The sequence below is a fragment of the Cavia porcellus genome, unplaced genomic scaffold (assembly GCF_034190915.1).
Source record: "Cavia porcellus strain 051 isolate PalLab524CR breed Dunkin Hartley unplaced genomic scaffold, mCavPor4.1 scaffold_13, whole genome shotgun sequence".
NCBI lineage: Eukaryota > Metazoa > Chordata > Mammalia > Rodentia > Caviidae > Cavia > Cavia porcellus.
In genome coordinates this window covers 68,190,868-68,206,632 of record NW_026947496.1, presented here as the reverse complement: position 1 = coordinate 68,206,632, position 15,765 = coordinate 68,190,868, and the positions used below count along the sequence as shown (strand labels likewise).

At 40.2% G+C, this 15,765-nt stretch overlaps 1 pseudogene; it reads right to left on the bottom strand.

Moving 5' to 3' along the window:
* Positions 1-7,617: 7,617 nt before the first annotated feature.
* On the bottom strand, positions 7,618-12,766 carry LOC100718414 (cyclin-dependent kinase 4-like; annotated as a pseudogene).
* Positions 12,767-15,765: the final 2,999 nt, after the last annotated feature.

Here is a 15,765-nt window from a genome sequence, read left to right as displayed (position 1 = left end):
GTGTAAATAATAAAAGTACCATACTGAGTATAAGTGCTACAATTAATAGGATCATAACCTGGATGGCAATAGAGAGAAGGCAGGCTCACTGCTTGCTGCCTCCTGCCCGCTCTGCCATGAACTGTCTTCTATGATGCCCCTCTGTCATTCCACACTGCCTTGGAGCCATCTGACCATGGGCTGAAATCTCTACAAACTGTGAGCTGAAATAAATCTTTCCTTCTTTAACTTTTGATGTTGGGCACTATATATAGTTTCACTAATGAGAAAAGTAACTAAGACAGTTATTTAGAATATGCTCAGCTACTCATTTAAAAGGTCACTGTAAAACTGTACATATTACACTGGCAGCAGCCTCAAACATCATGTGATTACTGTGTCTTGATTGCATAAGGAGGCCACACCACGTGACTCACCTATACTGTATAGATTTGTGTAACTTCCTTTTATGAAGTTAGCACAATAACAAAATTGCCTCACAATACAATTCCTGGACTATGTCCCATCATTAAACAACACATGACTACATGTAAATAGATACTAGTTGACTCTCTGTAAAAGCAAGAGCTTATCAAATGCTGTATACAGGAGGAAGTAAATTTCTGTTTTTGTTCAACACTTATGTAGCATGATTTTTAAAAATCTTTATAGTAATGTAAATTGGTCTCAAAACAGTTCTCTAAGAAGGGAAGCATCTTATTTACTTTCCTCATTGCTAAAACAAAATATCTGACACCTAAGTTTAAAGAAGGAAATGTTTATTCAGCTCACAGTTTGTAGAAGTTTCAGTCCATAATCAACTGGGTCTGAGGCAAGGTGGCACATGACAGAGAGGCAATGATTCATGCACTAAAAGCAACAAGAGAGGTGAGGAGAGAAGGAGGAAGGGAAGGTGAGAAGGAGGGAGAAAGGGAGAACCTAAGGAAGAGGGGAACAAAGAAAGGGATAGGGAGAAAGAGAGACAAGTGAGGGAGAGGGAGAGGAAGACAGAGAGAGGAAGAGAAAGCTGAGAGAGAGGGAGCGGTCCTTTTGTCCTTTTTTGGTCCCTTATACTGCATGCATGCCACCCAGGGTTGGTGTAACACACGCATCCTTAATCCCAGCATTGGGCCATGAATCAACCACAAACTCTAGATACCTGCCCCTTGACTGCATGAGACTTTGTTGGGGATATACACATGCAAATCATAACAAGAACTAATTTTTCTCCTTTTACAATAAGGAAAACTAAATATGAAGCAAGTTGCTATGGAACTGACCGGTCAAAGCACTGAGACTGTAAAACAGAAATGAACTCAGAATAGGACTGGCTGAGTTTCTTGGACTCTGAGCTCAGACCATCCTGGATTGTGAGGCTGATAAATGATGTCACTGGAGATCACTGGGGACACAGTGTATTGAATTACACATTACATATGCCTACAGCTGGTCTATACAACAGAAAAACTACTCTAAAGCAAATTCTGTTTCTCAGTTCAACTTCAGTGAAGCTGATTCTTCTGTGTAACATTCTCAGAATGCCAATTAAGTATGTCATAGAAGTTACTAATCTGTTCTGACACTATAGGAGAGGTGAAGTGAATTACTCACATCTACCCAACCTCGAAACATAAACATATATCTCCTCACAAAGATACCGTAGAGATCCAGCTTGACCTGAATACAAGCATCTTACCTGCCAAACAGCCTTGGAATACATTTGAAACCCTAAAGATCAACGTAGTCTTAAGACAGTCACCTGAGCATGCTGTCCTAGTCATAAACGTTGTTTTGTTATGTTTTCTATTTAGAAGTACTAGGAATTCAATCCCAAAACCTTCACACAGAATGATATCCCTAACCCATTTTAATTTTTGAGACATTCTCACTAAATCACTAAGTTGCTGAGATTAAACTTGAACTTGCAGCCCTCCTGCCTTAGCCTCCCAGAATGTTGATATTGCAGGCATACATCACCACAGTGGCTGTTTGGTTTTGTTTGTTTGTTTGTATGTTTGTTTTTGGAGAGGATCTGGCTATGTTGCTCAGACTGGCCTCCAACTCCTAAGCTCAAGGAATTCTCCTGCCTTGATCTCCCAAGAAGCTGGGTCTATAGGAATACCACTAAACCCAGCTCAGACTTTTTCTCAGCAGACATTTGATAGGTTAGTATTTTTTCAGAAACTTCAGACATATTCTGGTCAGCCAGTCTCCTCCTTTGTCTGTTTTATTCTCTCTTTTTTCTAGAAATGTAGGAATCCTCCTATCTTGCTGCCACTGAAGACATTTCTATCCATAAATTGACTTGTTTCTTCTGTATTTCAGCACCTTACCTCTTTGGCAGTCAGTTCTTATATGCCAGGACTAGGCTTTTATAAAACAGATATCTACTTCCATACAGAGAATGTCACATTCTCAAAAATGCATATGTAGAGAGTAGACCAATGAACATGCTCATTCAGAGCTTTACAGGTATCCCTCCACACGTGTGTGTGTGAACGTGCACGCACACACACTTTCTCTCTCTCTCTCTCTCTCTCTCTCTCTCTCTCTCTCTCTCCTTCTCTCACAGAGAGGTCCTTTGTTTTGGCTCCACCATTTTTTATGAGCACAGATCTTCATATTGAGCCCAACACCAATGCTCCACTCCTTGCCTGCAGCAGGAGCTGCCCCTCTCGGCCCCAGAGCCAGACAAAGCCAGAGATAGATTTTTATCAATAGCTTCCACACTTAAACTCTCACTACATACTTTGCCCATCTGGATAAGCTAATATTGGTACCTCTATACTCTTACAACAGTGATTCTCAACCATAGGTGATTTTTTTCCCACAGCAGACACTGGGAAATGTCTGGAAAGATTTTTGTCACAATTCTAGGGGGAGGTGCTTCTGGTATATGCTAGGTAGAAGCCAATGATGCAACTAAACATCATATAATGCTCAAATAAGTCTCCCACAAGAAAGAATTATCCAGCCCAAAAATATAGTAGTTCCAAGGCTGGGAAACCTTATCTTAGAGCAATGGATGATTGTCCTGCCTTTAGCCACCTGCTAATAAGTTACCTAGAGATGCCCTGGTTTGAACCATGAGATCCCAACTTTGGACACAGCTACTTGAACTGGAGTGGAAAGTCACCTATCCCAGGGCAACCAGCTTACACACTGTTGAGTTCCCCCTAAGAAAAACTGCTAAAAAGATGTTCCAACAGGGACCACAGTGATTTGTTGAATCAAACCATTACTCAGCAATTTGACATGATGTTTAGGATGGAGAACAATGAGAAAGGGTAGTAACAAGAACCATTAGGGCTAGAGTTAGCTAAAGCCATCGATTTCTCTCTCTCTCTCTCAGAGAGAGAGAGAGAGAGAGAGAGAGAGAGAGAGAGAGAGAGAGAGAGAGAAGCAATTGGTTGAGAAAGGGAGGCATCATATTACATGATCAGTCATTAAAGGTCAACAAGACCTTGACAATTAGACAACAATTAGACCTTGACAACAAGACAATGACAATTACATGTCATTAAAGGTCAACAAGAATCATACTACTCTGAAGAAATAGCCACTTTATTCCCAATCTGCAAGAGGCCCAACTTAAAGGTAATTTTTATGACTCTTTGAGTAAAATCTGTGATCTGAAATACATGCAGTCATGAATTGAATTGTATCCCTCAATAAAGATATGTTGAAGTCCCATCCGCCAGCAACTCAGAATGTGATCTTGTTTACAAATACAGCTGTGAGTCATTTAACATCAGTGATATGTCCTGAGAAATGCTTCATTAGGGAATTTTATCACATTGGAACATCATAGAGTATACTTGTACACAAACCTGGATGGTATGTAGATATGTGGTCTGTGTGTGTGTGTGTGTGTGTGTGTGTGTGTAAGACTGTGGTAGATATATAAATGGTAGGGATGTATATGGAAAACAAAAAATATTATGTATAACTTACATATTATATTTTATATAATGTACGTAATAGGATGCAATAGAGATGCAGTAAACATGAGATGTATGTACTTCCATTTTAATACAGCATAGTATTAAAGATATTAGTATTAAATACAGCATAGTATTAATAATAAATAAAATAAGATATTATTTTAATACAGCATAGTATTAAAGATGTAAGTACTTCCATTTTAATACAGCATAGTGCTCCACAGTAGACATCTTATGTAAGCAGAAGTATATTCTAAAATAAAGACAAAAAGTATACTATAATAAATTTAGAAAACAGTACAATGGCTACAATGTCACTAGGTGATTAGAATTTTTTAGCTCCATTTTAATCTTATGGAATCATTGTTGTCTATGCAGTCCATCATTGGCCAAAAAGTTATGCAGTGCATGATCATATTGCTTTGCAGATATAATTAGTTAAGGCTAGATCACACTAGAGTAAGGTGGGCCTCTAATCCAATATGGCTGGTGTTCTTTTAAGATGACCAGACAGGTATGGTGATACACAAGTGCAATCCCAGCATATGGGAGGCTGAGACAGGAGGTTTGAGAGTTTGAGGCCAGCCTGACAGTTTGAGACAGTGAGGCTCTGTCTCAAAAAAAAGGAAGAGGGGGGAAAGAGGAGAAGGAGAAAATCTGGTCATATAAAGACATGATACATGGTTTCCGGGAGAACATGGCGGACAGATAACAGCAACTACCGGAGGCTCTCTGAAAACTAGGCTCAGAAGCCAGGTATGGTGCGGACTAAAGAGACATAAGCAGGTGGAGTTATGCTCTGCTGACTCAGGAACGAACTCGGCTGAGAGAAACCAACTTGGAATGCAGTCCTGGTGCTAAAACAGGAACAGAAAAGCCTCGCTGCTGAGGCTGGACCCCACGCCATTTGGGTTTCCCGCCGCGCGGTGGCTGGCTGCCTCTACATCGGCTCGGCAAGGAGAGAGACGCACGGAAACTCTGAGAACGGGAGTCTGTGAACGGAGTCGAAAACAGGACAGGCAGGGAGGCATGTTCTGACTTGTGGCGAGGTGAGTGAGAGAAACTGACACTCCACCACAGTTTGACTCCAGCGGACTTTCTGGGCCCGGGCAGTCCTGCGGGAGCAGGGCGCGCTGGCGACTCCAGCCACACATCCCCCTGTCGGGCGGGATTGGTGAAAAGTGCCTGGCCTGCGTGACGCTGCCGGCGGACCCCGTAGGCTGGCCCAACCCAGATCCCAGAGCCTGACGGAGGCCGGGAGGGGCGGGCCCCCGCGTAGGCTGCCTGGTGTGCAGCAGTGAATGGAAACACCTAACCGGCGCAATTCAATCAGGCTGTGGCTGACAGAGAGAGAAGCTAGGCCTCTCATATAAGCTTGCATATATAAGGAACAGAGAATATGGGAAGAGGCAGCAACAAGAAAGGCTCCTTGGCCCCCAATTCTGAGAAACAGGCAATAACAGACACCGCACCATTACACATAAGGCGCCATATAGAGAGCCTCATAGACCAATTCAGGAATGAAGTTATCAACGACCTGAAGCTAGAAGTATGCAAAATAGTTAGAGAAATACTAAGCACCACCCAAGAAAAAACAGATGGTGGAATGGAAGAACAGAAAAAGAGGGGAGAAGTGTTTGATGGAGAAAACAGGGAAAGCATAGAATACATGAAGCAGGTTCAAAGGGACTACCAAGAAACTAAGAAGTCTATCGAAGACTGGCATAACAGCTTGAAAGAAACTAAGGACAGACTATCTGAACTGGAGGGCAGAATTGTAATATGGGAGAATGAAATGAAAAACTTCTTAAAAATAACAAAGAAACAAACAGCAATAATACAAAGACAAGAAGATGATAAGAGGAGCCATAACTTAAGGATTAAGAACATAAAAGAAGAAGTAGGGACACAAACAAATGAACTACAAAAGCTACTCACAGAAATAATCCAGGAGAATTTTCCTAATTTAGCAAAAGGTAAAGATACTCAGATGTATGAGGCATACAGGACCCCAGCCACCTACAACCCTAACAGAGCAACACCCAGGCATATAATAATAAAAATTCCAGAAATTCAATACAAGAACAGAATATTAAAAGCTGTCAGAGACAAGAAGCAGACCACTTACAAGGGAGCACCCATCAGAATTACAGCAGATTTCTCTGCACAAACCATCAAATCACGAAGAGCTTGGGGGGAAATAATTCAAGCTTTGAAAGATAATAATCTCCAGCCAAGATTGAGATATCCTGCACAACTGTCCCTCGAAATTGATGGAAAAACAAGGTGCTTCCAGGATAAAGAGGAACTGGGGGAATTTGCAACCACCAATTCAACTCTACAGAGAGTATTGCAGGATATTCTAAAAAAAGAAAAATACAAAGAATCCAGAAATAATGGAGGCCACAACGAATGGAGCAGAGAACAAAGTGAAGAAGACAAACTGACAGCTACTGACAGAATAAGAGCTCAACAGAAATGAGGCAGAGAAGATTGGATGATAGGAACAGCTATTTTGGAGAAAATGACATCTTAATAGGTAATACTGATTTAGTATCATCTTGTTTTGAAGTCTCATCTAGCTTTTGTCCTTCTGTCTCCAATGGTCCAAATAGGTTGTATCTTACTGGATTTTATTATGTATGATAGTATAAGCAAAAACCTTTTAAAGACAAGGAGATTATACAGAAACCATTGTTCATTTTCTGTTAGTCGATTCTAAATACTCTGTAATGCTGTCATTCTCTTGAATGGTTTTACATTGTTTTGATATACTTAATGCTACAGTATATGAAGTTGTACTCAAGGATTTCAAGGAAAGAGATAATATGGTAACTACTTTTAGGTCAGGATTATCTGGTGGTGAAACACTATTCTGCTTAAATGGTTATGTTTTGATCTGTGCTGTTTCGTTGTTATGCCCTCTTTTATCTCAATCTCCACTCCATTATTTACTTTTTTATTTTTATCCTTTTAATTAAAGGAAAAAAATAGCAGGATATATTATAGTAACCCACTTTGACTTTCCATTACCTCAATTTAAAGCCCTGTATTACTCTCACCATCTGGTTTTTAACTGATGTTCCCCCATTCTGTTTTGCTGGATAGTATCAGGTTCGAAAATTTAGGCATCAGCTGTGAAGATAATGAGATTCATTATAACGCCCATTCTCATTGACTTTTATCTATTTTTGAAGACCTACAATGTCTCCAATGTTTTGGTTTTGTCGGTTTTATTCTTTACAGTTTTGTTCAATTGTATTGTAACTAACAATATAGGCAATTCTATTAGAGATAGTGGGAGGCATTATGGTAACCATTGTTGATCACCTTGTATTATGTTTTCACATTATCTATTATGTCCACCCTTTTGACTTGACCGATTCTGTTCTGTTATGTCACATTTGGTTTTACTCTCTTCCAAAAAAGTAATAAGAACCGTGGGAGCAATGAAACCCAAAATGTGTAATAGTCATTGTACAAAAGAGAGGAAAAGAAAGTGCTCTGTACTATATAACTGCATGTATATTTAAGTGTATAAGATAGAAAATGATATCACAGAGTTTTATTGGATCATTGAACAGAACTGTTTGCAGTATCATTGATGGAATGTCCACTTTACAAGCTTTAATTTTGTGACTTGAACAATTATTTCTAAGATGACAATATGTAATCCATTAACTAGTAATTTCCTACTGTTCATTTTTTTTTCTGCAAATCTGTATAACTTGTACCCTTAAAAAAAAAAAAAAAAAAGACATGATACACAAGGAGAATGCAATGTGGAGATGAAAATTAAAGTGTTATACATGTTAGCCAAGGGTTGTCAAACTTGTCAGAAACTAGGAAAGAGGCATGGAACAGTCTCCCTGGGAAGGAATTAATTCTCCTGAATCTTGATTTTTGACCCTCTAGCCTCCAGAACTGTGAGAAAGAAAGTTTCTGTGATTTTAAGCCATGCATTCATGGTATTTTGGAACTGTTGTGCCAAAATTCCTTTATCTACAGAAACATAAGTATATAGCTGTTCCTGTCAGCACTTCAGCCCCAGGCCTGGACTTTATGACTCTCTCCTGACCATCTTTCTACACCCCAAAGGTGTAGAGTCACCTGGCCCTTGGGGCTATATCTTCCAGACTACAGGCTTTTTTCTAATACATGTTCTTAGTATCTAGAACCCCATAATTCCCTAATTAAATAGCTCTTTGTCTGTTTTAAGAGTCTGATCAATCCTGATTCTTTTTTTGGCTTATTTTATTTCCCTATGTAAAAAAAGGACCAGTATCAAGAAGGTAAGATGGGGGAAGAGATATACCTGTTAGTATAGAGAAATGAAGCATGAAAAGGATAAGCCTCAAAAGGAAGATGAGTGGGGAATGTTATTAAGGCAGAAAAATATTCTCTGTAAAAAATTGCAGGAGCATCACAGCTTCAGAGACACCGGCAAGGTCCCCTTCTCAGTGGGGTTCTCTCCACTCAAGTGTCCAGAAAGGAAATGGCAGCTTCTCCTCCTTCTGTGGCAGCCATTCCACTGCTTACTCTGGGTCCCCATCTTTCTTACGTAGGTAAGGGTGTTGCAGGGCTCAGAAGGCAGAGGCTTGCTTGTGAAGATTAAATGTCAGCATTTTTGGCAGCAGCTCTGCTCCAGACTCCTCCATCTCAGATCCCACTGACCCTCCTATGAGAGGCCCTCCAGAGGTAAAGGCTCCTAGGGATAAAGATACAGCTCTCCGTCAGTCATGCTCCGGAGGCAGCCCAATCAGGTCAAAGATTCTGCCCAATTGATCAGCTTCAGAGTTTCCACAGAAAAGAGACTTTTGATGAAACATCTCTGCAAAGATACAGGCCACACACCACATGTCCACAGGGGTTACATATATAGATTTCAGAAGAATTTCAGGAGCCTGGTATCAGAGTGTAACCACCAGTGGTGTAAGGGCCATCAGGAAGCTTTAGATTCTGGCGAGGCCAAAGTCTGCCAGCTTGACTATCCCACCATTAATCACCAGAATGTCCTCTGGTTTTAGGTGTTGGTAAACAATGCAGAGAGCGTGCAGAAAATCTAGGCCTTTTAGAAACTGGAGCATCAGATCCTTAATGGTTTCAGTTTGCAAGCCTAGCGGAGGTGTCTTGTCCAGATCCATCTTTAGGTCTTGGTCTACATACTCAGACACTGGGGTCACCTTGATCTCCCAGTTAGCCATCAGCTGGACAACACTGAGATTCTCAAACGCCTTCAGCTGCCTTAGTAAGGCCACCTTACTGACTGTACTGACAAGTAGGCCTCCTCCAGCTCCTCCCTCCACTGAGGACTCTCACACTCTTGAGGCCCATGAAGTGTTTGTGTGGTGGTCATGGGCCTTGTACATAGTCCTATAGGCACCAACACCAATTTCAGCACAGGCTCATAGAGAGAGGTAGCCATTCTCAGATCAGGGGAAACCCTCCAGCCAGGCCAAGAGCTGCATAGATGGCACATTATCAGGGCCCCAGATCCATTCCTGCAGGACAGCTGGACACTATGAGCTAAACCATAGACACAGGCTGCAAGCTAGAGATTCAGACCTCAATCCTGGTTCTTGAGTCTGTCCTCCTAAAAGCAGACCAAGCACCAGCATGCTACTCCTTGGCCCAAAAAGTAGCCAAGGACCATCTGTTTGCCATGAGTGAAGAGTTATGAACAGAACTTGGACACGTGAGCTGGGCTGTGATCTTGTAAACATGGACACATGCACATTATTCTTTGAGATAGAGGTGAGGATAGGAACATAAATGGAGCAAGCTGTAAGCTGTGGATTTCCATTTATACTCTTTCTTGACCATGTAATAGTCAGGGGTGGGCATATACTTTCATCTTCACAGACCAAGAGTAATGTCCAAGGAACGTGTCCTAATCATGTTCTGTATGTACTGCTGCCTCTTTTCTCTTCCTGTGCTCTGACCCATGCTCCTATGGATACTGTTCTGCCCAATCAATCTCAGTGACAGGACCAGCATCAGCTCTGTCCCTTCCCTCACCATCCCAGGAAGAGAATCTGCACCAGACTTCATAAGAATCCCAGTTAATTCCTTGAACTGGAACTCCTAAATATGTCAAATCCAAAGTCAAAAATTCAGCTACCTACAGAGGGCAGGCAAATTTCACAACGGAGTGAATCTGACCAGGTATAAATACCAGGGAAAGGTAAAATCTGCAGCAACTTGGCTCAGCCAGCCTCCTTCTAAAGGATCCTAAATGTTGCCATGGAGATGGTGGGCTTGAAGGAAAATATCTCAACTTTTTTTCAGAGTCTGATAAATTTGATTTTCTTACGTGAAAATTCCCACTTGACTAATGCACCAGATAAAACCTAGCCACAAACAAGCCACATAGGTTTTGAAAACTTATTATTACTACTAAAATGAAACACCTAGAACAGGCCTGTTAATAAGTGGAGGCAAGCCCGGAGCTTTCCTCCATTGGTTTTCACTCACCTCACTGAACTCCAGCAAAACTGAGGAACTAGTGGGTTCTCATGTGTCTTTATTTTTGCAACATAATAGGACCTTCCCACCCTTTTCCAACTGGCGTCTATTTCACTCATTCCTATCATCACCTCTCATGTATAAGCCTGGCCTGGACTCATCTACCCAAGACCCAGCCTATTTCCACCACTTCTTGCTTGCTGCTCCTTATTCGACTCTGTTACAGCTCTTTCTATCTTGTTTTATATGTATTTGTCATTTATATACAAAATCTAAGATTTTTATCATGTTCTTTCTACAGTCCCAGCTCTCTGGTAGTTAGCTGACAATCCTTCTGGAATAAATAAAACAATAAACAGTATATATCAGTAATGAGACCAGTGGCATGAAACTACTAGATATAATTCCAAATTAGAATTCATGACAGTAAGTTTACCGTCATAGGACATCAGGAGTGGAACAAAATAACATTCGACAGGATGGCATTTGAACTGGAAAATTAATTCTCTTGGGGAGGCAGAGGAGCAAACGAAGGATACTTAGAAAATGAAACTAAAGTCTTAAAGACGAACAGAAAGCCTGAGGTGGACTTGATGGGGTGCTGAGTAAGACAGCAAATGAACTGAAGTGATTGAAACAGGTTCCCCAAGAGGGAACAGCCAAAGGAGGACTGAGTAGGAGCAACTAAAGTGGCAGGACGATAAGACTGAGAAGGTGCTGCCCACCATCCTGAGCCGTGCCACACTCCTGAAGATGTCTATTCCCTATGATGATGCTGTGATTGCTGTTTCTCTTCTTGGTCTGGAGAACCGGACCTAAGCGCCTCACCAGGCGCTGTTCCTCTTTCTTTTAGTATGCCGCCACCGTGAGGCAGGCGTTTGCACGTACAGGACTTCCCGGAGACTCGTGTTTTGTTTTTACCTCCAACCCAGTGGAACTCAGTACGTTCGTGGATCCAAACTGAAAGTCCTTTAAGTATTACACAGAGATATTTCTTTATATCATCTGAGACCAAGCACAAGAAAGACCAGACATTACAGTCTGAACCAGGTCCTCTCTCTTTAGTGCACGTTTTTCTCCTTACTAATTTATAAACTTTTACACACACACACACACACACACACACACACACACACACAGACTGCCAAGGCCTTCCACTCTGCAGGTGCTTTAAAAAAAATCTCTGTTTAGTGAGTTTATGTGAAAATTATATTTTCTAGTAAATTTTGTCTTTTTTTCAGAAAAATGAGAGTAAAAATATGTCACCCATAAAGCTAACATTCTAAAAGTCATTGGTTTTGTTTTGTTTTGTTCGTTGGTTGGTTGGTTTTTGAGACAAGTTCTCACTATGTAGCTCAGGCTGGTCTTGAACTCACAATACAGTCCAGGCTGGCCCGGAACTCAAGGAGATCCTCCTGCCTCAGCCTCCCAAGTGCTGGGAGAATATACACAAGCACTACCACATCCAGCTAAAAAAGTCACTACTGATGTTTAACAAGCAATTCAAAAGAGCTAGATTTGTCCACACTTTATGTCATGGTTTATGTCAGTGGCCCCAAGCTTCATGCCTTTATATTATGCATTTGTGATGGGTCTGTGCAGCGCTTGAACTCGGGGTGTGAGTGTTACACTGGCCTAGGGGTGGAGCCAGAATGTGATGTAATAGCAGGAAGAAGGTGTGTCTTTCTCTCTTGTGGTTTCCGCCTTGCTGTTTGCAGCCACCATGAACTGCCCCTGCCAGGCCACTCTGCCTTGGAGTCAACTGAGTATGAACCAAAATCTCCAAAAACTGTAAGAAATAAACCTTTCCCATCCCAGCTTTGGGCATCAGGTATTTTGTCTCAGTGACCAGTAAAAAGTAACTAAGACACTTTCTATGAACCATTAGCTATATATGAAAGAGTATAGAAGACTATGGGAAAAGGCTTACCTCAGATTAAATGAAAATCAGTTCTATTTAAGATTCTTTTTGGCTTTAAGTAACAGAAAACCCACCTCAGATTAGCTTAAATAAAGATGCACATACTTGCTGCAATGGCTTGTGCGTAGCATTTTTCTGTCCTATAAATTGATGCAGCATTTTAGAGTTTAAGTTAGCAATAGCAATTCATGTTTAAAATACTCTGTTTTTGGACTCAGAACTTCCATTTCTAGAGGTTAATTTCCGATAACAACATAGAACCAATAATATTTGTTGGTGGCACTTTTATTTAAACTCAAAAACAGCCCAAGCATCAATCAGTAATGAAATAACTAGTTAAAAACCAAAAAGTCAAGACACTGGTAAAATTGAAAGAGTAAAAAACAAATCACATAAGAATAAAATCTAAATTTATAAAAGTGATTAACAGAAAACCAATGATACACCTGTAAAAACTAATAGAAGAAGGAAAGAAGTGGGATGATATACATTAGTTAATCCTAATTAATTATAGGCAATAGACCATGTCTATCATTAAGCATATTGAGAAAAATCATATGAAAATTAAGCAGATAGAGAGATAGATGAAGCCAAAAGATCTAATCAAAGACAAGCTTATACATGGTTGTTACTATAACATAAGAATGAGGAAGGAGAAGAGTAAGGATATCAAAGCTTTTTATTATCTCTTTGGCATTATTTAAATTTTCTTTTATTTTTAAAACCATTAACAGACCTGAAAATGCAGACTAAAAGCAAATATTTATTGAAGACGATTTTTTTTCTTTATGTGTACCTGCTGTGGACATGTTCATGCCTGCTGCCTGTCACATTTATTAAGTAGGCCCTGTTGCCAGGGAAACAAGCTCTTCACGATACCAAAAATAAGATTGAAGCCTGATATTTATCAAGCAACCTTTCTCATGAGCTACAATACGTTTTTGAACTATCTTTTGGTTCTGTGTGATGCTGTCCAGCTATAGAAAGCTTGTGACACTGTGGCCTAGGGCACTCGATATAGGAAGGTTGTGACTACTAAAAGTGACATAAGAAGAAACACACTATCTGAATAGATATATAACAAGCCAAGAAATTGAATGCAAGATAGACAATAGGAAACAGACACATCTTTTGCAGATGATAAATGAACCAAGAAATTGGGGGGGGGTAAAGATAATTAAGATACAACATGTTACATACATGTAACAACTACCCACAATGAATATAATCATTATGTGCAGCAAATATGTACTGATAAAACCATTTTAAATAAATTTATTTTATATTTATAGATGATTTTATGTACAATGAGGAATAGATTAATTTTTAAACAAGATTTGAAAGTATTCCATTCAGGGATATAAAAAATAATGGAAAAAGGATACAAAATAATGAATGAATGAAATAAAAGAAAAGAAATCCATAAATTACAAAATAACAGTATTATATAAGGCGAGAGCAAAACTCTTTTAAAAGAACAAAAAACAAAAGCAAAGCAAAACAAAAACTTACTAGTGAGGCTAAGAAAAAGATAAAGACTAAACTTTAGTAATGTGAGAGAGTATAAAATCAAATAGAGAAGACAAAGCAAAAACACCATGAATCACTCACCATATCTGAAAAACCTAAATGGAAACTTTCCTAAGCAAATAAATGAAATTAACTAAATGTGTAAGAGATATAGCTGAAATGAAAAAGTCATTAGTAACTAAAGTAGTCCCAGCTCCATTTTAGATAAACTTTTCAGGGCTTCTGAAACAAGAAGTATTTGTGCTTTTAAAACATTTCACAGTATGTACATTAAATAGAAAAATTTTGTATTTTGTCTTATATATCCAATATTTTCATATCTCAAAGAAGTTTACGAGATTTCTGTGTAATCACTGAAGATTTCCTGTCTTAGTCACTCCTAAGTAGCCACTACCAAAAGACACAACCAGCTGTGAGGATTCTGTGATTTTCCACCATGAAAACAGGTTTCCCTGAAAATGAGTGAAGCGTGACTCCGGTCTAGTAGTGATAGCGATGGCAGAGTGGGGAAAGCATGGAACAGGTCAGAAAACTGGGCTTTCATCCTAGGCTTGCTAATTAACTCACGATAACCTTAGCCATTTCTATGGGACTCAATTTCTTTACATAGTAAAGGAGCTGGAGTAAATGATCTATGGGCCTTTTAACAGTTCCAAAAGTTCCGACTGAGAAGGTTCAGTGAGAACCTTGAGGAGGCAAAGCAGATATTAGGATGACTGAATAAGATAGCTTTTGGTGTGCTCAGCCCAGACCCTCCTGTAGTATTCTCCATCCACCCCAACCATGGTACTGGTGGCCGGAGTCACAACTGTTCTCCCAGGAAAAGAAGAGAGCATTTGAAACTAATGTTCAGAGAGAAGAAAGTGAAACACAAAGGGCCACAGACAAGCTGCATAAGGGTGAACAGTTTCTTTTGGCATCCTACTACACCAGATCAGTACCTGGGCCCAGCAAGCCTTTATTAAATAATTGTTGATTGCTGAATTTAATTCCTTCACAAAGCTTCCATGAGATATTCTTGCATTTCTCTAATCATTCTGCCATGACCCATGTGGTTCTTGAGGTTCTTGGGGTGAAGGACCATGAGAGGATGAAAAAATAAAGAAGAGACAAAGCTGGGGCCAGGTAGAGCCTTATCGTTCCTGTTGAGGTGGAGCCCTTATCCTCCTTATCAGGGAGGACAGCAGAGAAGGAACTGCTCAACCACTGTAGCACGTTTATTTATACCCTCCAAAGAAGGTCAATTTCAACCCTACTGCCTAGCAACTTGTTTGCCTAGCTGTCTTGGGCCCCTTGCCTTCTTGGAAATGGAACAGCTTGTTTATGTGGCTTGTTTTGAGCTCTCTGGGTTTTCAGGGCTGGTATTGTTTAGCTTCACACATGTAATCAATCTCTAGCTTCAACAGCTCCCTATATCATTCATTTTTTGTTTCCTCCTCCTTGTATGCTGGTGAAGTTACCAGGAAGACCTTTCAAACAATATGGGATTCTCCCCTTCATAACCACCACTCACCTCACTACAAGTATATGCCTGACCTCAGGGAGATAACATTAAGACCGAACTGCCACAAGTTCCTAACCAGGAATATGCAATTGGCATATAAGCAGAATGAGTCAGTGGCACTGTAAAGTTGTTACAGAAACCAGGGAGGTACACAGAAGCTGACTGGCAATGTGCTAAGATACAGGGAAGGAAAGTAGACGATGATAGTTAAAAGAGATATCCCCACATATTCCTTTATGGACAGAATGTTTGTCCTTTGCCAAGTTCCAGTGTTGCAATCCTAACCCTCCAATGAGGCCATTAGTAAGCAATGAGATGATAAAGGCGGACCCCCTCAAGGTAGGATTGGTATTCTTACAAAAAGACACTTGTTCTCACTTCTTGCTCTCCACTAGAGGGAAAAATGAGAAGATGGTCACCTG